The following is a 24,858-nucleotide window of genomic DNA, read 5'->3' as shown; positions in this document are numbered from 1 at the left end:
CAGCTGGATGCCCTTCCTAACGCCAACCACTCCGTGAGTGTAGTAGGTGCTTTTTACGTGCCACCGACACAGGTGCCAGACGAGGCTGGCGAACGGCCACGATCGGATGGTGCTTTTTACGTGCCACCGGCACGGAGGCGAAGCAAGGCTGGCAATGGCCACGATCGGATGGTGTTTGTTACGTGCCACTGGCACGGAGGCCAGGCAATGCGGGGCTGGCTATGGCTACATTCAGATGGTTCTCTTACGTGCCACTAGCACTGGTATCACAGCTACAATTTCCATTGATGTTGATCGATTTCGATTTTGATTTTCACTTGCCTCAACAGGTCTTCACAAGTAGAGTTTTGTGTCACAAGAAGGAAGGTATGCACAGGTGGACTGACTACGTCCCAGGTAGAGGCTATGGGTTATGACCTCACTTGTCCTGCCAGGTCTTCTCACACACAGCATACTTCCAAAGGTCTTGGTTTCTGGTCATTTCCTTGGTGAGACCTCAAGAGCGAAGGTCATGCTTCACCACCTCATCTCAGGTTTTCCTGGGTCTACCTCTTCCACAGGTTCCCTCAACTGCTAGGGTAGGCACTTTTTCACACAACTATCTTCATCCATTCTTACCACATGTCCATACCAGCGTATACGTCTCTCTTGCACACCACATCTGATGCTTTATAGGCCCAACTTTTCTCGCAAGGTAATTACACTGTCGGGTAGGAACACTGACATTACACATCCATCGGAGCATACTGGCTTCATTTCTTGCAAGCTTACGCATATCCTCAGCAGTCACGGTCCATGTTTCACTGCCATGTAGCATGGCTGTTCGTACACATGCGTCATACAATCTGCCTTTTACTCTGAGCGAGAGGCCTTTTGTCACCAGCAGAGGTAAGAGCTCTCTGAACTTTGCCCAGGCTATTCTTACTCTAGCAGTTACACTTTCAGCACACCCGCCCCTGCTACTGACTTGATCACCTAGGTAACGGAAACTATCAACTATTTCTAGTTTTTCTCCCTGGAATGTGGCGGAAGATGGTCTCTGCGCATTTTCAGTGTTTATTGCTCCTGAGCATCTGCCACATACAAAAACTATCTTCCTAGTTAGCCTTCCTTTGACATTGCTGCACCTCTTATGTGTCCATAGCTTACACTTGGTGCATCTTATAGAGTTCCTACCTACGCCTTTTCTACAGATCAAGCAGGGCCATCTTCCTGAAGGCATATGTGATTTGTCTACCTTCCTACTTATTAGGACTTTGGTTTTAGCTAGGTTGACTCTAAGGCCCTTCGATTCAAATCCTTGCTTCCACATCTGAAACTTCTCCTCCAGTTCTGATAGTGACTCAGCAATTAGGTAGTCAGGAACATAATTTTCCATCCAAAATGGTGTAATTGTTGGTCGTCGGACAGAAATGAATCGAGTCGTTTAGTATTTTTAAGCGTAGCATTTTAATATTCCCGTAGGTTGACACATGTCTATCTTGTGCAGCCAATAAATATCCGTAACATCTTTGGACAGATGTTCATGACATATTTTATTGTATATTGAAATTATAGCCTTTTGTGCAATAAGATTAGTCAAGCAGAGCAATATAACTCTGCTTTGCAACCTTCATCATCTCCATCATCATTATCATCGTCCGCATCATCCTCTTCCTCATCACCATCATCCCCATCATCATTGTCATCATCAATATCATTGTCAACATCACCGTCATCACCAACATCATCATCACCATCATCTTCATCATCTTCCTCATTACCATCATCATCATCGTCATCATCAATATCATCATCATCATCATCATCGTCATCATCATCAGCATCATCATCATCATCATCATCTACCATCATCTTCATCATCATCATCTACTTTTCATGCTGGTATATGTGGTACAGGTTGCCATGGTGAAAACCAGCACCACTAAGACAAGTTGATGGATCGTATCTCACATTTCCTTCTTAACTTGATCCCTGTCATTGGATATCCATCCTAACACCGACAACTTTACAGGGTCTACTGATTGCCCGTTTTTTTTCTTTTCTCTTTTAGCACCAACACCAGAGAGATGTCATGTCTTTAATGGAAGTGTAGGGTCTTTACACTTTACGGAGTGTACAGAGCAGGCATTTCATAGTCTCAGCACTAGGGAAGCAACCATGACCTTCACTAACACAACTTCTTGGCTAAAGGGACCTCGTGATCCCCACCACTTGACCCCCTCGCCAGCCGATATACAGAGTGAGAGGTAAGAGGAAAATGATAATGAAATTATTGAATATAGCGCACAGGTGCATTACAATTCATCAAAGGTGCATGTAAAGTGCATAGGGTTATGTATAAAGGTGAGGAAAGTGAACAGTGTAGGAGTCATGATAGACATGTGTGCATGCGTATGGAGGAGTGGGTGGATATTGGGTTTAGTGTTTGGTGAATTTCGGGAAGCCTGGAGGTTTTAAAGGATGCAATGGAGACATAAAAGCTAAAAGCATGAATAATGGTGATGAAAGAGATGAGGGATGGGGAAATGATTGATAAGGGTGCTCAGTATTCTGAAATAAATATGTATTCCAGATAACATGACCAAGGGGATAGGGCAATGAGAGTAGGTTAACATGACCAAAAGGATAGGGCAATGAAAGTAGGTTAACCTGACCAAAAGGATAGAGCAATGAGAGTAGCTTAACATGAACAAGAGAACAGGGCAATGAGCGTAGGTTAACATGAACAAGAGGACAGGGCAATGACAGTAGGTTAACATGAACAAGAGGACAGGGCAATGAGAGTAGGTTAACATGATCAAGAGGACAGGGCAATGACAGTAGGTTAACATGACCAAGGGGATAGGTTAACATGAACAAGAGGACAGGGCAATGAGAGTAGGTTAATATGAACAAGAGGACAGGGCAATGACAGTAGGTTAACATGACCAAGGGGATAGGGCAATGAGAGTAGGTTAACATGACCAAAAAGATTGGGCAATGAAAGTAGGTTAACCTGACCAAAAGGATAGAGCAATGAGAGTAGCTTAACATGAACAAGAGAACAGGGCAATGAGCGTAGGTTAACATGAACAAGAAGACAGGGCAATGAGAGTAGGTTAACATGAACAAGAGGACAGGGCAATGAGAGTAGGTTAACATGAACAAGAGGACAGGGCAATGACAGTAGGTTAACATGAAGAAAAGGACCGGGCAATGACAGTAGGTTAACATGAACAAGAAGACAGGGCAATGAGAGTAGGTTAACATGAACAAGAGGACAGGGCAATGAGAGTAGGTTAACATGAACAAGAGGACAGGGCAATGAGAGTAGGTTAACATGAACAAGAGGACAGGGCAATGAGAGTAGGTTAACATGAACAAGAGGACAGGGCAATGACAGTAGGTTAACATGAACAAGAGGACAGGGCAATGACAGTAGATTAACATGAACAAGAGGACAGGGCAATGACAGTAGGTTAACATGAACAAGAGGACAGGGCAATGACAGTAGGTTAACATGAACAAGAGGACAGGGCAATGACAGTAGGTTAACATGACCAAGAGGACAGGGCAATGACAGTAGGTTAACATGACCAAAAGGACAAGGCAATGAGAGTAGGTTAACATGAACAAGTAGATAGGGCAATGAGAATAGGTTAACATGAACAAGAGGACAGGGCAATGCCAGTAGGTTAACATGACCAAAAGGACAAGGCAATGAGAGTAGGTTAACATGAACAAGTAGATAGGGCAATGAGAATAGGTTAACATGAACAAGAGGACAGGGCAATGCCAGTAGGTTAACATGACCAAAAGGACAAGGCAATGAGAGTAGGTTAACATGAACAAGAGGACAGGGCAATGACAGTAGGTTAACATGACCAAAAGGACAAGGCAATGAGAGTAGGTTAACATGAACAAGAGGACAGGGCAATGACAGTAGGTTAACATGACCAAAAGGACAAGGCAATGAGAGTAGGTTAACATGACTGAAACAAGTAAAAGTGTAAATAAATTGAACAACCCTGTATTTACCTATCTTTATGCTTCCGTGGTTAGTCTAGGGCCTCATTTTATAACTTTTTCACTTGGTTATTGCATAGCAAATGAGCAGAGACATTGTGAGGTTGAAAGCAACCTTAAGACTTTCTGAAGATATGACAACATCTCTAGCGCAGGTGCCCAGTACACTGTATAAAATGGCCAGTGATAGTAAAAGCATCTAGCCATAGAAACCAGATCATGGAAGGTGTTCATCTCTTACTTGTGTAGAACAGGACTCTGAACAAAAACTATCTCAGACTGTGATACCTACTTCAGCCCATGCCAGCATCAAAAGTAGATGCTAAGTGATGATAATGATAACTCTACCTGTCTAACACCTGTGGACATGTTTACAAAGTCAGAAAACAGCACAGCTCCCTTAACTTTCAGAAACATTTTTTCATGCTAAGAGTTGCTGAAGTATGGAACAAACTGCCGGCATCAGTTGTTACTTGTTGGAGCACTGCATCCTTCAAAACTTCCATGCTTCCTGAGATTCGCCAACACCACATCTCATTTTCTCCCTCCACACACACGCAAGCATGTATCTGACTCATACACTGTTCACTTCCCAGACATTTGCACATTACTGCATATGATTTATATGTACTTTTGACAAGTTGTAGTGCACCTGAGCACTGTATACAATCATTTCATTATTATTTTTTTTTTATGATGCTAGTGATAGTTATGATGATGATAACTTCAAGGCAATTTTTTGGCAAGTGAAATAATTTAGAATAATTTTGAAATATTGACATTTATTTTATCATCAAATATAAATATTAAAAATATCATATATTAAATATTTCACATTTTCATCATTTACAAACGGAATGAAAATTCATTTTGCCACGTTTCAAAATTAGTCTGTTGGATATTGAATCATAAATAAAAAATTTTAATACCTGAACTTTTAGAGAATAATAAAGTTGGCTATGCATCATGTATGTACTTTATAATTTGTATTCATGTTATGTTATTCTGTTGAAGATAAAATCTTAAGAATGATAAAACACATTTTAGAAATAGTTTTGCTGTTTTGTATGTCAGAATAATACTTTGGTTTCAAGAAGCAGATTTTCCCAAAACTAGTTTCCTTCATATTTACTTAAACCACACTAAACTTTAAAAACTCATACTTGATATTTCATACAATTAAGAAAACACAATAAATATTCATTAAAATCCATTATGAATTTGTTCTGAATAACTTAGAAAAATAAACTATTCAGAAACTAAAAAGATACTTACTAACTGTTCACGTATTCTTCAAGATTAATCTTATGCAGCTTCGTTAGATTCATAAATATAAAAGATAATAATGAAAGATGATAATTAGGATGAATTTAATATAGATTTGTCACTTCTTCAGTCTTGAAAGTCTCCATAAAACAACCATTTGCTATCTGAATATACGTACAAACAGAATTATTTACTTTCCAGTTTTATGCAAATTTCATACCACATAATTTGATGCCATTTCAGTTTTTATTCCATTTGAAAGATTGCTTTTTTTTTTTTTTCTATTTTTTGTTAACCATCATTTGAACTTTACAAAATATACTCTTTACTCTTTTCCTTGTTTCAGTCATTTTGACTGTGGCCATGCTGGAGCACCACCTTTAGTCGAGCAAATCGACCCCAGGACTTACTCTTTGTAAGCTTAGTACTTATTCTATCGGTCTTTCTTGCCGAACCGCTAAGTTATGGGGACGTAAACACACCAGCATCAGTTGTCAAGCGATGTTTGGGACATACAGGCACACAAACATATACACACACATGCATATATATATATATATATATATACGACGGGCTTATATATGACGGGTTTCTTTCAGTATCCGTCTACCAAATCCACTCACAAGGCTTTGGTCGGCCCGAGGCTATAGTAGAAGATATTTGCCCAATGTGCCACACAGTGGGACTGAACCCAGAACCATGTGGCTGGTAAGCAAGCTACTTACCACACAGCCACTCTAAGAAAGAAAGAAAAATAGACAAAATAATTTTTATTTGTTTCTTTTTCAGGCAAAATTATTTAAATGTACTTTTATTGTGGTCTTCAACCATTCCATGAAGATATTTCTAATAACAATATTCTTCCTGTCTTTCGATGAATTTTTACTATCACCAAGAATTATAATTGGTATATGGAATACACCTTCAAAAATAGATTTTTCACAAATTTTCTCTACAAATTTTCTCAACATCAATGGAAATTGTAGCTGTGATACCAGTGCCGGTGGCGTGTAAGAGAACCATCTGAACGTGGCCATTGCCAGCGCCGCCCCTACTGGCCTCCGTGCCAGTGGCACGTAAAAAGCACCATCTGATTGTGGCCGTTGCCAGCCTCGTCTGGCCCCTGTGCCAGTGGCATGTAAAAAGCACCATCCGATCGTGGCCGTTTGCCAGCCTTGTCTGGCCCCTGTGCCAGTGACATGTAAAAAGCACCATCCGATCATGGCCCTTTGCCAGCCTCATCTGGCACCTGTGCAGGTGGAACGTAAAAAGCACCCACTACACTCACGGAGTGGTTGGCATTAGGAAGGGCATCCAGCTGTAGAAACACTGTGAGATCAGACTGGGCCTGGCGCAGCCTTCTAGCTTCCCAGACCCCAGTTGAACCATCCAACCCATGCTAACATGGAAAATGGATGTTAAACGATGATGATGATTTATCTACTGAATACTCATGCCTGCATTCCTTTAAGAAGATGAATTTCCATTTTTGCATGAACATTTTATTACTCGTTGTTTGGGGCAAAAAAATAATGGTTTGCAGGTTGGACTTGAAACAAGTTGCTGCTGTTTCATACTGAACAACAAATGTACTTTTATACTTCTACTTAAACTACAATTTCTGTAGAAATTAAAAACTACTCAGCCATGTTTGTTTGGTATGACATATTTATTTATTTACTACCCACAAGTGGCTAAACACAGAGGGTACAAACAAGGACAGACAAACGGATTAAGTCGATTACATCGACCCCAGTGCATAACTGGTACTTAATTTATCGACCCCGAAAGGATGAAAGGCAAAGTCGACCTCGGCGGAATTTGAACTCAGAATGTAACGGCAGACGATATACGGCTATGCATTTCACCCGGCGTGCTACCGGTTCTGCCAGCTCGCGACATATGTTGAGGTCCAATTTGCCTTTATGTCAATGTTAAAAAATAATAATCATTCCATAACTAAATAATTATTTTTACTCTATTATTCCTGCAGTGTTTACACACATACATGTATATGCATGGGCAAGCATGGCTGAGCAGTCAAGATATTCACTTCACAGCCGCATGGTTCCGGGTTCAGTTCCATTGTGTGCTATCCTTGACAATTGTTCTCAACTATAGCTCTGGGTTATTTAGCAGATGGTAACTGACAACAAAGTTCTTCCCCTTATGTATGTGTTTCAGTTACCTTGTCTTGACATGTTCTAAATGCAAGCAGAGCATCACTGTCATACAAGCTGTGTTGCTTGTTCTCAGTTTCTGATGAGCTCAACCAATCAACACTGGCTGTCTTATTATGGTTTATGGAGTAAACTTCATCGAAAGTGAGCAAGTTTACCCATAAAATATCTTGATTGAATGTTCTGGAAAATTTAGCTTATAGTTATAAAAAACTGACAAATATAACTTTAGATGAGAGCACTTAGCATTTCTTATGAAATTACATCACTCTACTCAGTGAACTAGTCTTTCGCTCTCTTTCCCTTTTGCTTACTCAACATGCTGCTGTCATATTCAGCAAAAGATATCAACCCTGAATTGTAGTTTTGAATCAAACACATTAATGATATGCGGTATTTTTAACTCCTACTTCATCTCTGAACTGCTTTCATAATATTATCCTGCATGTTGTATTGCTGAAGCATCCTAACTATATTGTTTGTTGTTTGATGAACACGGTTGCATCAAATTACATGTACATGTGCAAATATAAATGATGTGGGTTAATAGATGAAAACACAAATATAACTTGGTCGTTCTTATCTTCTCACACATCATACCTAATACTGTGATCTATCATCAAAGAATTTATGACTAAACACCTCACCAAAAATTGGTATGATAATATTTCTAGCTTGAATAGAACTGTTATCAAATATGAGAATCTTACTTTTAAGGATTTCTCAAAGAGATGGATCAAAGGAACTGTTTCAAAAGAAACTTCTTACTCAAGGCAAGATTGATTATTGGAACCAGCTTGCCAGGCACACATAGTCACAGCTTTTGCTAATGGTAAGTGCAAGATTATTGCTTTTAGTGAATTCTCAAAGACAGGAGCTCAGAAGTGATCCATGTAGAAGAGAGAGCATTGTTGTTTAATCACAGACCGGTTCTGATAATTATTTTACTTTATGTTATAAGAATTTATTCACCAATTAAAATTTTTGTTAGAAACTTTAAGATGTATGAAATAAATTGTTTTAACCTCTTCCCTGGCAACTTTTTGTGAAGAAAATGTTTCATTTTTAGACAAACTCCCATCTGATATATCAAAGCTTCTAATATCTTGTGAGCTCAACATCTGGGCATAATTTGTAAGAAATACAAAAGCAATCAAAATCTGAGAAATGCAGAGAATTGACGTATAAACTCGTTTGTGGCTGTTTTTGAAATTATGTTTTGGACAAAGGCGGTGAGCTGGCAGAAACGTTAGCGCGCCAGGCGAAATGCATAGCCGTATTTCATCTGTCGTTACGCTCCGAGTTCAAATTCCACCGAGGTCAACTTTGCCTCTCATCCTTTCGGGGTCGATAAATTAAGTACCAGTTACGCACTGGGGTCGATGTAATCGACTTAATCCGTTTGTCTGTCCTTGTTTGTCCCCTCTGTGTTTAGCTCCTTGTGGGTAGTAAAGAAATATATATATATATGTTTTGGACAAATTTACTCATCATGCCTTGAAAAAGACAAATTGAGTGAAGATTAGTTAACCCCTATTTCTCAGGTAGGGGGTTAACAGTTTAACACAAGGTAGATATAGCCCGGTTCTCCATCAGTGATGTCAATGAATGTTCAAGTTGATTCTATCAACTGAACAGCCTGCTCATGAAATTAACATGCAAGTGGCTGGGTACTCCATAAACATACATGTCCTTAACACAGTTCTCAGGGAGGTTCGGCATGTCACAGACTATGACAAGGCCAGCTCTTTGAATTAGGGCTAGCAGTCATTTTTGCCAGCTGAGTAGACAAGAACAATGAGAAATACAGTGTCTCACTGACGGACACAATAAACACCACCAGGAACTGAACTCACGACTTTATAGTTGAGAACCCAAAACCCTAACCACAAGGCCATGTACCTTCTCATGAAATAGATAACTCTATAAATTATAACATTCAGAATATCTGACTAAAAAAAAAAAACGTTTTATATTTAAGAGATGAGAAATTATGTTCATTATCTACATTTGATGGATAACATAAAAAAATACCTTAGGAATGAGAACCCAGGTTTCAAATTTCCTTAAGACACCTGATGAAGGCTGGTGGTTATATCAGCCGAAACGTTGTGTTAAGAACAAACAAGATGAGGACAAACATCTGTCAAATGTAAATAATGTACATAATTCCTCATCTCTTGAATATAGAACTGTATTATCTAAAACATCTTATCATTAACAATTAATGATAATCTAGTAGACAATTACCATCTGCAATTTGACAAAAAGCAATAAAACATACTTCAAATGTAATCTTTATGTTCTACAGTTAGTCCTTCATTAACTAATCACCTGTGTAGTCTCTGTTCTATCAAACTCTTTGTTTACTAAACATTATCGTTGCTAGTAACGTCGGCATCTTTACTCATATGAATATCACCATGAGCACCATTATAGTTCTTATCACTATTATTATTATTATTATTATTATTATTATTATTATTATTATTATTATCATTGCCTTTGCACAGCTTCTAATGCTGGAGATATACTACGGTGTCAGCTGTTCACTACCAGTGAACTAAGGTAACACCTCTTATTTTGTGAGCACCTTCCGGAGTATTCGGGCAGTTCCAAGCAGTGGTGTTTTCTGCAATTCCTCCACCCTTATTGCAGCCCCTATTTGTTCCACGTACTTCTTGAGATTTTTGCTCACTGTTCCCAGAGTTCTGACAATTATTGGTACTACTGCTACCTTTTTCATCGACCACAACTGCTTAACTTCCCAAGCTAACCTGTCATATCTCTCGACTTTTCTTTCTTCCTTATCGCATACCTTGTTGTCAGCTGGGCATGCTATATCTAGGAACCAGCATAGTTTGCTTTCTTTCTCAATTAAGACTATGTCCAGCTTCCTATTCTCTATCTCATGGTTGCACTGAATCATAAAATCTCAGAGAATCTTTGCATTTCTATTTTCGATGATGCCTTCAGGTTTGTGGTCATTGCATTCTGTGTTCAAATTCCACCGAGGTTGACTTTGCCTTTCGTCCTTTCAGGGGTTGATTAAATAAGTACCAGTTATGCACTGGGGTTGATGTAATCGACTAACCCCCTCCCCACAAATTTCAGGCCTTGTGCCTATAATAGAAAAGATTATTATTGTTATTATTATTATTATTATTATTATTATTATTATTATTATTATTATTAGTTAAAGGTGACGAGCTGGCAGAACTGTTAGCACGATGGGCAAAATGCTTAATGGCATTTTGTCTGCTGCTATGCTCCAAGTTCAAATTCCAATGAAGTTGACTTTGCTTTTCATCCTTTTGGAGTCGGTAAATTAAGTACCAGTAAAGCACTGGGGTTGATACAATAGACTAGCCCCCTCCCTCAAAATTTCAGGCCTTGCGCCTATAGTAGGATGGATTATTGTTATTAGTTCTTTTCAGGATAAGAACTTGATCATTGGTTCATAAAAATCTAGTTTTTTATAAAAGCAAATTGAATCTTTATAAAAAAAAAAGGGTGCAAAATTGATATTATGTATATGATAATTTCTAAATAACCAGTAAATAATAAGAGCACTCAGAGCACAAACCTCCACCAAAGCAACACCAACGTCCTTTCAACGATTAGCTGGAGATGATTTTTAAAATGAGATTATCTGAAATAAACTTGACTGCTCTCACAAATGAGAATACTAAAAATTGAACCTGACCACACTCAAAAATTAAGTATAAAAACCGAAAATATAATCCAGAATCTTTGTCCAGTACCTGATTGATCCTCATATCTAATCAGATTGTGCCAGTCACAAGGTCAAGCATCCCCGAGAGTTTCATCCAAATCCATCCAGTGGTTCTTGAGATATCTTGTCCACAGATAAACAAACAAACAAACATGACTGAAAACAATACCTCCACCTTTGCTAAGGTGAAGGTAACTAGGTTGTATTGTAGCCTGATAATTGCTAATACACATGTTAGGTAGTTTCTAGAAGAAAATATGAAATTAATGCATTCTTCAAGATACTTTTACTGACTTCCAGATGCTGTCACTGATTCTGAGGACAGCAAACTGAAAAATCTTCCCTAATTATACATGATCTAGCTGACATGTTATCACTATAGTAACGTTGCTTTATAGCTATACACACTCAATCAGAAAACAGCCGAAATCTTGGAAAATGATTGAACACCAATTTTCTCCATAACACTAAGGCATCAATTAGATATAAAGAAATAATTGTCAGTTCTTCGAAAAGTACTTTCCTATTCACAATGCAGAAATTTCTCACTACTGCCATAGGATGATAGCTTCAAAAAGTAGCAAACAGTAGCTTGGAAATCTGTTTGATCAGCGTTGGCAATGAGGTTGACTCTACATTTCAATTTTCAGAATATATAATACATTTGCAGTTATACATCATATTTATTTCTTTGTTGCCCACAGGGGGCTAAACATAGAGGGAACAAACAAGGACAGACAAAAGTATTATGTTGATCACATTGACCCCCTGTGCATAACTGGTTCTTATTTAATCGACCCCGAAAGGATGAAAAGCAAGTCGACCTTGACGGAATTTGAACTCAGAACGTAACAGCAGACGAAATACCTATTTCTTTACTAACCACAAGGGGCTAAATACAGAGAGGACAAACAAGGACAGACAAACGGATTAATTCAATTACATCAACCGCAGTGTGTAACTGGTACTTATTTAATTGACCCCGAAAGGACGAAAGGCAAAGTTGACCTCGGCAGAATTTGAACTCAGAATGTAACAGCAGATAAAATACTGTTAAACATTTCACCTGGCGTGCTAACGATTCTGCCAGCTCACCTCTCTATGTATGAAAATATATTTATTTCTTTGTTGCCCACAGGGGGCTAAACATAGAGGGGACAAACAAGGATAGACAAAAGGATTAAGTTGATTACATCAACCACTGTGTGTAACTGCTACTTATTTAATCGACCCTGAAAGGATGAAAAACAAGTTGACCTTGATGAAATTTGAACTCAGAATGTAATGGCAGACAAAATATTGTTAAGCATTTCACCTGGTGTGCTAACAATTCTGCCAGCTCACTGCCCTTTGTATGAAAATAAATTTATTTCTTTATTGCCCACAGGGGGCTGATACTTATTTAATCAACCCCGAAAAAATGAAAGGCAAGTCGACCTCAGCGGAATTTGAACTCAGAATGTAACGGCAGGCAAAATACTGTTAAGCATTTTGCCTGGCATGCTAACGATTCTGCCAGCTCACCACACTATGTATGAAAATTATATTAGTTGACTGCTGTTGTTATAACTGCTGTACAAAGGAATCCAAGTTCTATAAAGTTTATTTCTCTTTTGATGCAGAAAATGCTTTAAACCTGAACAGCTGCTGATCATGTTCAACCGTTTAGCATTTAAACTGACCATCTCTGGCCCAAATATTCTACCTGTTTTATGTTCAAACCAGCTGAATCTGACCTCTCACATCAATCCAACAAAATCCCTCTCAAGAAACTTCAAAGCTACAAGATCATGAATAATTAATTCAAAACAACGTTAAGTAAATAACCATTAGATTGGAAAGAGTAATCTAAGAACTAAATGATCGTTGTGATTTTAGTTTTGATCACATGACTTAGATTGTCTCGATTGCTGTTATTTACCTGCAGTGCAACTGCACAGAGTTCTGTTCTGTTTACGGCACAACATGTTCAGTGTTGGTTTTTAGTTAGTTGAGAATGTAACAACTCGCTGCATAAAAATGTTATTGCGTTGAAGTTTGGTTTTGCTTACAATTTAACAATCTTTGTTTGTATTGTATATTACAGTATTTTTAGTGGATTAAAACCTTTTAATTCCAGTTTGGGTTTGAAACAAGCGTTAGGATAGAATTTTGGTGTACACTGGATTATTTTACATTTCAGAACTAAGTTCAAGACAAATCTTCAAGTTTGATTTAAAAGTAAGATTTCATTATTATTCAAATTATAATAAATATAGGTGCATGAGTGGCTGTGTGGTAAGGTGGCAAGCTGGCAGAAATGTTAGCACACCAGGCAAAATGCTTAATGGTATTTCGTCTGCCATTACATTCTGAGTTCAAATTCCGCCGAGGTTAACTTTGCCTTTCATCCTTTCGGGGTCAATAAATTAAGTACCAGTTATGCACTGGAGTTGATGTAATTGACTTAATCCCTTTGTCTGTCTTTGCTTGTCCCCTTGTGGTTCGGCAAAAGAGACCAATAGAATAAGTACTAGGCTTACAAAGAATAAGTCCTAGGGTCAATTTGGTGAAACAAGTCCTGGCGTCAATTTGACTGAAACAAGTAAAAGAATAAAAGAAAGAATATATAGTGAGAATTTACTAAAAAAAAACAAAAGACGAAGACGGGTGTGTAAACAACAAACAGATGTATTAGTTTTACACTCAGGAAGTGAGAAAGTGTTTTACGTTTCGAGCCTATGCTCTTCGACAGAAAGGAACACAGGAATAAACAGTGAGAGAAAATAATATATGTATGTATGTATCTGTGTGTGTGTGGGTTTGTGTCCATATACTCATATGAATATATTGTGTGGGTATATTTTATTTCTAACTGTGAAAATTTGAAAACCATTGTGCAAACTCTGTGCAAATATATCAAATTTTTAACTTGTAACTTTTCTCCAATTCTAAAATTTTGAAAATGATTTCTTAATATTTTTCCCTTCTAACATTCTCAGCTTTCAATTTGCTGCATTCTAAAAACGGGGGAGAAAAAAAAAAAGCTTTGTGTTTGAGTGAAAATGTTTTTGTATCACTATTAAGAACAGTTACCACCTACAAAATAACAATAATAATAATAATAATAATAATAATAATAATAATAACAATAATAATAAAATTAAAAAATATTCTTATTCTGAAACATTTTCCATGAAGTATATTGAATAGAAAAGAAATGATTCTTGCTTTAAAATGCTTACCAAAAAACAGTTACTTTTGAGATTTGAAAGGGGCATTCTACTCTAGGAAATTGTCCTGGTATTCAATAATGGCAGCATTTTCAGAACCATTGGATGATAATAGTTTACAGAAGAATCAATATGATGCAGTTATTTGGGAAATGTATGCAAGTCTGATGTTATGCTAGAAGAAAAAAGTTTAAAAGAACATTTTACGTAACATCAGAAACAACTTACAAAGACATACTGATCATTGCTGTAATTTGAAAGTGATGTGAAGCTGCTTGGTCACCAATGTTGAGGCGGTTGCTTGGTGGTGTGTGTTGTATTATTGAAGACCATTGTCATGTGGTCTAGCTGGCTCCATCATCATTTAACGTCTTTTTTTTATGCTTGTATTGGTTGGATGCAGATCCAGATTTAGATCCTAAGCACTTGAAAGGTTTTGGTGCCATGAAGTATATGTAAATGGTTCAAAATGTAAACAATAATAAACCATAAAATAAATTTTCATTTTTCAAAATGAGATAAAACTGACAGAATAATGGAAAATAATGTTTATTTTTGTATGCTTCCACTATATTTATATTTGAAAAGTTTTCTCCGTCGTTCTTTTAATTTAATTGCAAAGTCTTTGATGATATCATTAAAATTAATTTTACATAAAACTTCTGCTTTTATACTTAGTAGAGATAAGGCAATAACGAATATTATTTTAGCAAGTTTAAAGTGATTTCTTTTGTGCTGTAAACTATTTTCATTTCTCTGGTGACCGTGTCCCTTGATGCCGTAAGCACGTGCTTATTTTCTTAATGGTTAATCTAGGGCTGGTTGGATGGTTTGACCGGATCTGGCCAGCTGAAGTGCTGCCCAGGTTCCATGCCTGTTTTGGCCTGGTTACTACTGCTGGATACCCTTCCTAATGCCAACCACTTTACAGAGTGTACTGGGTACTATCACGCAGCACTGGTGAAGGTGCACTCATGTGGAACTAGCACAGGTACTTCTTAAAGCAACTCACAAACTTTTAGCATATTTATTGCAGGACATGACTTACTGCCTTGCCTGTTTGCGAAAGAAAGGTGCTGATAATATAACTGCAAACTGGGAGGAGAGAGCTGTGCTATTTTTCACAAAAGCTTAGCTGTAGTGCATCATGTGTGAGTGTCCAAAGTTGTTCTTAATCAAAGTGGTCAGTCTGAGTGCTTGAGGTTGTCTGGTCTTAGTGTCTGCTTTTTGTGAGTGCCCATGGTGGTCTACATGAATGCCTGAAGTCATCTGGTCTTAGCAGTCTGCCAAGGTTGTCCGGTTGAGTTCTGTGCCAAATGGTTTTTATGAGTTGAAAAGGGGTCAAAGTTTAGAGCATCTAAGGATACATATGTTACAGTTTCACGCTGACTTATCAATCACGTGAAACTGTGGTGGCTCACTGGTGACTTGGGGTTCAAATCCCTACAAAAGCTTGAATCCCAATTAACTGAAGCAATTAAATATAACTGTAAATTTTAAGTATGAAGCATAAATGTAGTATTTACAAACGTTGAATTATCTTCTATTTATCTTCAAACAGAAGCTATTATTTACATTATTTACATTTGACAATATTTGTCCTCGTTTTGTTTGTTGTTAACACAATGTTACAGCTGATATACCCTGCAGCCTTCATCAGGTGTTTTGGGGAAATTTGGAACCTGGGTTCTCATTCCTGGCATAGTGGTTAAGAGCTCAGGTTACTAACCCCATGATGATGATAATAACAATAATAATGATAATTATAATAATAATAATAATAATAGCATCGAAAAATACCTTAGGAATGAGAACCCAGGTTCAAAATTTCTCCAAGACACCTGATGAAGGCTGCAGGGTATATCAGTTGAAATGTTGTGTGAACAACAAACAAGATGAAGACAAATATCCATCAAATGTAAATAATGTACATAATTCCTCATCTCTTATATACAGAACAGTTTTTTTCAGATTCCTACATTTCAGATGTCGGAGATTACGAATATGCAAAACACAAAAAAATTAACCCCACCACCATCACCCACCACTCACTCCCATTTGAAATTTTAAACTTTTTTGAAATTTTTTTTCCCCTATGTTTTAGATGACAGAGATTCCGGATATGCAAGAAACCATATTTTGAAACTTTTAAATTTAATAAGCATATAGATAGATGTATAAAGAGATAGATAGATATGAATGTCTTCTTGGGGCTAAAAACAACAGTAACACCGTCCTCTATAGGACCACCACATTTAGTTGACAAATATATTTTATGAATAAATGGATAGGGATAGATTGACAGACAAATAAATGAATGGATGAAAAAGTTCAAAATTTAAAATTGGGGAGGGGGGAAATTTGAGCCCCTTATTAAACTTTATAACATTAATTATTAAATATCAATGTTTGTTTCTCATGAAATGGCTCACATGGGGATGTGGTGTGTATTTAATTTACATTAAATTATTATTTATGATTATTTAAGGCAAACACAAGTAAAATGCGAATTCTTTTCATTTTAATGTTTTTGTTTGTATTTAATTTCGATTTGCATGTTTGTCAATTCACTATGATCTCTGTAAAGTAAACAAAATCAAAAATTTTAATTTGGGGGTTGGGGAAGAGGGAAGAATTAAAACAAATTTTTTTTTCTTTTGCATATTCATAACTTCCGATATAGAAAACGTAGGAATCCAAAAAATGTTTTTTAAAAAAATGCATTTTTCAAGGTGAAACTGCATTAGTCCCCTAACTTCCCCTTTATACATGTCCTGAAAATTCTACACAGCCTTGGCTTTGTTGTCTCATTTTATTTAACATATACAAGACCCACATCAGACTCCTCACTCGTTTTATTATCGAACCAAAAGTTTAACTATGGTCTTTCCATAGCACTTACATAGCGTTACCTGCCACCTTGGCTCTTCTGAATACCAATACCTCTCATATATATATTAATATATATATTACTGATAATAATATGACAAGAAAAGAATGAATGAGACCTCAATATTATATAAAATAGGGGAATTTATATATAAATATGTGACAATTAGTTGGTTGTCATAATAAAACTCAGAGTTTCGGATACTGGGGCTGAAGTCTGCTCCAGCATCTCATCAGTTATTAAGACAAAACGTTTTGTCTTAATAACTGATGAGATGCTGGAGCAGACTTCAGCCCCAGTATCCGAAACTCTGAGTTTTATTATGACAACCAACTAATTGTCCCATATTTATATATATATATACAACAGGCTTCTTTCAGTTTTTGTCTACCAAATCCACACACAAGACTTTGGTCAGTCTGAGGTTATTGTAGAAGACACTTGCCCAAGGTGCCACACAGTGTGACTGAACCCAGAACCATGTGGTTGGGAAGAAAGCTTCTTACCACACAGCTGGATTTTAAAATTTTGGCACAAGACCAGCAACCTTGGTAGAAGAGAGCAAGTCTATTACATTGAACACTCTGCTAAACAGATAATTATTTTATTAATTCCAAAGGGATAAAAGGCAAGGTCGACCTCACCAGGATTTGAACTCAGAACATAAAGCCAAAATGAAAGACAGCTAAGCATTTTGTTGAGCATGCTAAAGATTCTGTTAAATTACCACCTTCTTACCAATAATGGTATTGTAGAGCATAATAATATTAATAACTTAGACTAACGTTCCAAATTCATTTGTTCTAAGCTTGTATGGTGTGATTTTTGTCAGCTTCATACAGCATGGAATATTGTATTCTGCATATTAAAAAAAAAATTAATCAGACAATTCCATCACAAAATATTCTTATAATAATAATAATAGGCGAGATAAAAAAAATTCTCTTTATTGTATTCCCAGGTTTCATTAATAAAATAAATGTTAACAAGCCAAGGTTATATATCATTTAGCAATGTAACTATCGTGTTCTTCAAAGATGTGCAGAGTGAGAGACAATTGGTGTGTGGTGTAGAACGGCAGAGCTCTAGTAAATGTCTCTCTACAGAAACGGCTCAGAAATTTGCTGACGCCAAAACAGGACTGTTATGTATGAAAAAGGATTCATACATTTGGTTATTTTAACAAGTGCATTTATCCGCATCCCCCCCACCATTGCATGCTCTACATCAGTGGTTCTCAAGCATTTTTGTATCTATTAGTCACCCTCATACTTTGTTCCTCTCTTTTTCTCACTCCCTCTTTCTTTCTCACATTTCTTGGCCCTCTCTTTCCTTAACTCCCACTTTTTCCTCCTTGTTTATCTCCCCTGTACTTTTCCCTTTGACTCTGATTTTTTTTTTCTAATCCTTCAATCCAGCTGCCTCCTACTCCTCTCTCCTCCTTCTACATGACCCGTGTCCGGCCAGCCATGATCTTTCTTTCTTGCCCTGAGTGCCGACCACCAACACCTCTTATGTCCATCTCCTATGTTCCTCCTTTTAGGCTTTCACTTAATACCTGCCAGCTCAATTTGATTCGTTCTCAGTCGAAAGATACCTCTTGTTATATTCATGTTGTTTGTATTTGTAATTGTGCACCATGTTGGTTTTTGTCTTTGTTGCTGTACACATTCACTAGCTTTCTTACAAAAAGAATCTAATGCTCTTAGCTGAGACGTTTTGGGGAGCAACCAGATCGAACTGTCTTAAGTGTAACTGCCCAAAACAGTACGGACTTCTGGTATACTTGACTGAGAAAAGAAGGCCACAAATGACCTGTTTTTTTGCATGTATTTCTAATTGTTGCTTCTCCTGTCCACCTTTGTATTGTCTTTCTGTCCAAATGTTTTATTGTTCTCTATTGCATTTTTGTTCCATTTTATATATATATATATATATATATATATATATATATATACATATACATACATATATATATATAGGGAAAGTTTACCAAAAAAACAAAAGACAAAGACAGGTGGTGTACAAAACAAACAGATGTTTTAGTATAACGCTCAGGAATAGAAAAAGTATTTTACATTTCGAGCCTACGCTCTTCTACAGAAAGGGACACAGAAAAAAACAAGGAGAGAATAAAAGGAGAGAAAAAAATGTGTGTAGCGGCTAACGATGTGTATATATGTATGTATATAACAGACTTCTTTCAGTTTCTGTCTACCATATTCATTTGCAAAGCTTTGATAGGGTCTGACACTGAAGTAGAAACTCTTGCTGAAGGTGCCATCCAGTAGGAATGAACCTAGAATCATGTACTTGGGAAGCAAACTTCTTACCACATAGCCATGCCTGAGCTTATGTATATATTCTTCCACCAATTCCACTCCCAAGTTATTGATCCACCTGAAATTAAAGTCGAAGCTATTAGCTTAAGGTGTTGCCAAGTGAAATCAAAATTAGAACCAGGTAATGCAAAGCAACCTCTGTAACCGAATACTCAGATTTGCACCCACACAACTCAGGACAAATACTCTGCTTCATCACATAATCAATTTCCTTAACTAAATTTTGCAGATCTAATTACATAGTAAATCATGAGATTCAAATACCTGAATATACCCTCTAACCCTACTGTAATCGATAGTATTAGTTATTATCGCATATTCAAGAAATTATTTAATAAAATATTCACCAAATAGAATTCTCTTCTTGTTTACAACTTTTATATTACAAAGAATTGTTATTTCTTATTCATTAATTCGTTGCTATTTTGAAGGTTAAATTCATTCTTTTCTTTGAGTGATTTCAGAAACTATTGCCAGTAGTTAAGATACTATTTGAACTTTCACAAAAACCTTTTCATCATATCTTTAAGGATTTATGTAATCAGAGGAATAGAATTTAACCGTTTTGTTTGTATTAACACACAGCTTTATATAGCAATGCTTCTTTTCAACTATTTTCTCTATATTTTCTCTATATTAGCTAAACTCTGAGTTGAAGTTTTGGATTACTGCTTACATCGTTGTAAGTTCAAATCTTACTGAAATCATTGGTATGTTTGGCATTAAAGCTTGGTGTTAATGCTGCAATAATTGTTTGATTAGGGCGGCAAGCTGGCAGAAACGTTAGCACGCCGGGCGAAATGCTCAGCAGTATTTCGTCTGTCACTACGTTCTGAGGTCAAATTCCGCCGAGGTTGACTTTGCTTTTCATCCTTTTGGGGTCAATTAAATAAGTACCAGTTACACACTGGGGTTGATGTAATCAACTTGATCCGTTTGTCTGTTCTTGTTTGTCCCCTCTGTGTTTAGCCCCTTGTGGGTAGTAAAGAAATAGGTAGTTCATCTGCCTTTACGTTCTGAGTTAAAATTCCGCCAAGGTCAACTTTTCTTTCATCCTTTTGGGGTCGATTAAATAAGTACCAGTTACGCACTGGGGTCGATATAATCAACTTGATCCATTTGTCTGTCCTTGTTTGTCCTCTCTGTGTTTAGCCCCTTGTGGGTAGTAAAGAAATATATTGTTTGATTAGAATTATCCAAGTTATCAAAGGAACCCTAAATTAAATAACATTGCCTAGCCAACAATTATCTAAATATTTAATTATGAAAAACTTTTATATTAATCTACCAGAATATAAGTTCCTGCAAAACAGTATAAAATATGTTAAAGTAGGTCATATTTATCTCAATCTTCTACTGAGACTTATTTCTTATTTTAAGTGCTATCCTTTTTTTTTTCTTTTGTTGTTGTTGATTCTCAGTACAAAAGTTTTATTTTGAAAATAGTAAAGATTGTTTGCCAACATAATATGGCAGTCCTGGTTTAGGACGAATGTTGCTGTAATTTAGCCCCAGGAGACATCATCTCCAGCTGGCTATATGGTACGATCTGTGTCCTTATATTTTCAAACAAGGGAATCTAGCACCCCAACTCAGCTCAAAACAATGTCTGTGTATCACAATTTCTGGGTTTTGAGCTGTGTGGGGGTGCTAGATTCCCTTGTTTGAAAATATAAGGACACAGATTGTGTCGTATAGCCAGCTGGAGATGATGTCTCCTGGGGCTAAATTACAGCAACATTTGAGATTATTTTGGATTATTGTTTTTGGCCCTTTCAGGGAAAAATATTTCAAAATTTGCAGTTGAACTTTTATCGTTGTAAATTGAATTGTGCTATATTATCAGGATAAAGACATGTAAAGCACAAAGTAAAAATAAATCTAAAAAGCTTGTGATGAAAGTATGAAATATAAAATCATTATTGAATTTTACTAACGAATGTTTAGAGTTTTTGATTCCATTTGAAAAAATTTATACCAAACATTTATCTTAGTTCACAGTCTGACTGCGGCTATAGCATGACATATAGGAATTGTACTTTAAAATATTTGACATTTAGTTCTATCAATATATATTTCAAAATTGGAAACAAAGAACGACAAATCAGCAGACAACACTCTATAAACTACAGAAATTTTAAAAAATCAAGGAATTTTTTATTGTGAATGTGAGAAATATTTTATAGCATACTAAAATATCTTATCTAATAAATTTGCCCGGTGCATATATAAAGTAAAAAATGGTAAAAAAAAAAGACGTTTACAGCACGAGATCTATTTTGCTTTTTAAAGGTTAAATAATTCATAATTAATCAAAATATCACATTTGTCCTAAAAACATAATTGCAATAAATGGCATAGGATTACATTGGACTATTACAGAGTAAAATTTTTAAAGTTTACTTCAGTTTTATTTCTCAAAACTGTGAATAATTTACATTATTTACATTTGACAGATATTTGTCCTCATCTTGTTTGTGGTTAACACTTTTCGGCTGACAAACCCTCCAGCCTTCATCAGATGTCTTGGGGAAATTTTGAATCTGGGTTTTCACTCCTAAGATATTTTTCAATGTTATTATTATCATTATTATTATTATTATTATTATTATTATTATTATTATTATTATTATTATTATTATTATTAACTACTACTATGCCATATGCCCATGGGTATATGGCGTAGTGGTTAAGAGCATGGGCTACTAACCCCAAGATTCTCTTTCTCTTTTATTCTTTTACTTGTTTCAGTCATTTTACTGCAGACATGCTGGAGCACTGCTTTTAGTTGAACAGATCGACCCCCACTCCAGGACTTATTCTTTGCAAGCCTAGTACTTTTTCTATTGGCATCTTTTGCTGAGCTGCTAAGTTATGGGAACATAAACACACCATGATGATAAGAAGACAAACATAAATACACACACACACACACACACACATATATATGTCATATATATATATATATATATATATATATATATCACAGGCTTCTTTCAGTTTCTGTCTACCAAATCCACTCACAAAGCTTTGGACAGCCTCAGACTATAGCAGAAGACACTTGCCTAAAGTGCCACACAGTGGAACTGAACACAGAACCATATGGTTGGGAAACAAGCTTCTTACCATACAGCCACTCCTGTGCCCATATATATACATGTATGTATGTATATTATAAATGAAAAACATTCATTTATATTGAATATGCTAGGAAAGAAAAAAGCAAACAAATAAACACAGACAATGCATCATAATTTCACAAAAGTATCAATCAGAGAATACCATTATCAAAGCTAAGAATATGAAGAGTATGTACTAAAGAATGGTTAGAATGTACTGCTTGGAAATTATTTTAGATTATATTAAAAGATGAAATGCAAAGAGAGATTGAAAGAGACAGTGTGAGAGAGAGAAAACAAGACTGGGGTGGAGGGGGTGATACAGCTGGGATTTTTCTTTTACCTAATAAAATGTTTCTGCATGGCATTGGAATATTGGAAGAGTTTTCTATTCAATCCATCTGGCAAATGAGCTGTTTATTTTGGTTTGCGTTGCTTGTGTATATATATTTTCGATCCTCAATAAATGAAATTAAAATGTCTGTTTTGTCTTGGCTTCAAAGCAATAAACATCAAATATCAAGATGAAGATATGACAGCAATAGTGAATAAAAACAAAACACTATTATCATTTGTAGTAGTAGTAATAGTGGTGGTGGTGGTGGTAGTAGTAGTAGTAGTGGTGGTGGTGGTGGTGGTAGTAGTAGTAGTAGCAGTAGTAGTTGTAGTAGTGGTGGTGGTGGTAGTAGTTGTAATAGTAGTAGTAGCTGTAGTAGTTGTGGTGGTGGTAATAGTAGTAGTAGCAGTAGTTGTAGTAGTAGTAGTGGTGGTGGTGGTAGTAGTAGTAGTAGTAGTAGTAGTAGTAGTAGTGGTAGTAGTAGTAGTAGTAGTAGTAGTAATAGTAGTAGTAGTGGTGGTGGTGGTAGTAGTAGTAGTGGTGGTGGTGGTAGTAGTAGTGGTGGTAGTGGTGGTAGTAGCAGTATTAGTAGTAGTAGTAGTAGTCTTATGGTCGTGTCTTTTTTATGTGTCTAACCTGCAGTTCTCTATATTCTTAACTATGGAAGTGTTCTCGTTTTGTCATTATTGCTTTTTATCGTTTTCTGCATTTTTAATTTCATTAAAAGTACTTTGTGTAACACGAGTACCACCTAGTGAAACTAGTGTCAGATTAAGCAAGCCAGCGAGGGAGACTGTAGGCGGTTGCTTGAGATGCTAAAAATTGTGACTAGAGCGCCCTCAAAATCACACCTCATCAGCTTAAAAATGGTAGGACTCAGAGGGAAAATACTCCTATGTACAGTATGCTGCAAAAAGTTCAATGATCATTGCTAGAGAGATTTACATCTTAGGTTTGCTTTGTAAGGGCAGACCTGTGGTTAAACAACTTCTATGTATGTCCTGCAAAGCTGGTCACACATATAGATAATGGAAGCTATCTACTACCTCCAGTTTGCCACGCAGGCAGTTGATGGAGTCTATTTTCTGCACATTCAAGGCGGCAAGCTGGCAGAACTGTTAGCATGCCGGGCGAAATGCATAGCCGTATTTTGTCTGCCGCTACGTTCTGAGTTCAAATTCCGCCGAGGTCGACTTTGCCTTTCATCCTTTCGGGGTCGATAAATAAAGTACCAGTTACGCACTGGGGGTCGATGTAATCGACTTAAATTCGTTTGTCTGTCCTTGCTTATCCCCTCTGTGTTTAGCCCCTTGTGGGTAATAAAGAAACATATTTTCTGCACATTTTCAGCATTTATTGTACCTGTGGATCTTCCACTAATAAAAGGTAGTTTACCTGTAAAAATTCCTCTGAAATTCCTGCACCTCTTATGAGTCCACAGCTTACACTGGGTACATCTTATGGAGTTTCTACCTATGCCTTTCCTAGGGATCAAACAGGGCCATCTATCTGAAGGGATTTGTAATTTGCCTGCCATCCAACTTACTAAGACTTTGGCTTTTGCTAGGTTAACTCTAATGCAAGAATTTATATTTCAAACAATTAAAGAAAATGAAGCCACAGAGCACATAATTAATTAATTAATTAATTTGATTAATGATACAAAAATGATATGATGCAATCTTCAATTTCATGTTGCTAAAAATTTCATAAATTTCAAAGTATTTCACATCAACTTTTCAAAGTCCATCTGGTTGATTAGATTAGT

General features: G+C 36.5%; 1 long non-coding RNA gene across 1 annotated transcript; it reads left to right on the top strand.

Moving 5' to 3' along the window:
- The first annotated feature begins 1,070 nt into the window (after positions 1 to 1,070).
- Positions 1,071 to 24,637, top strand: LOC118762261. The gene is made up of 3 exons (XR_004998015.1): positions 1,071 to 1,136; positions 6,567 to 6,568; positions 24,525 to 24,637. It is a non-coding gene; the product is annotated as an uncharacterized LOC118762261 (long non-coding RNA).
- Positions 24,638 to 24,858: the final 221 nt, after the last annotated feature.

Source organism: Octopus sinensis, linkage group LG2 (assembly GCF_006345805.1).
Source record: "Octopus sinensis linkage group LG2, ASM634580v1, whole genome shotgun sequence".
Taxonomy (NCBI): Eukaryota; Metazoa; Mollusca; class Cephalopoda; order Octopoda; family Octopodidae; genus Octopus; species Octopus sinensis.
This window is presented reverse-complemented; position numbering and strand designations above follow the sequence as displayed.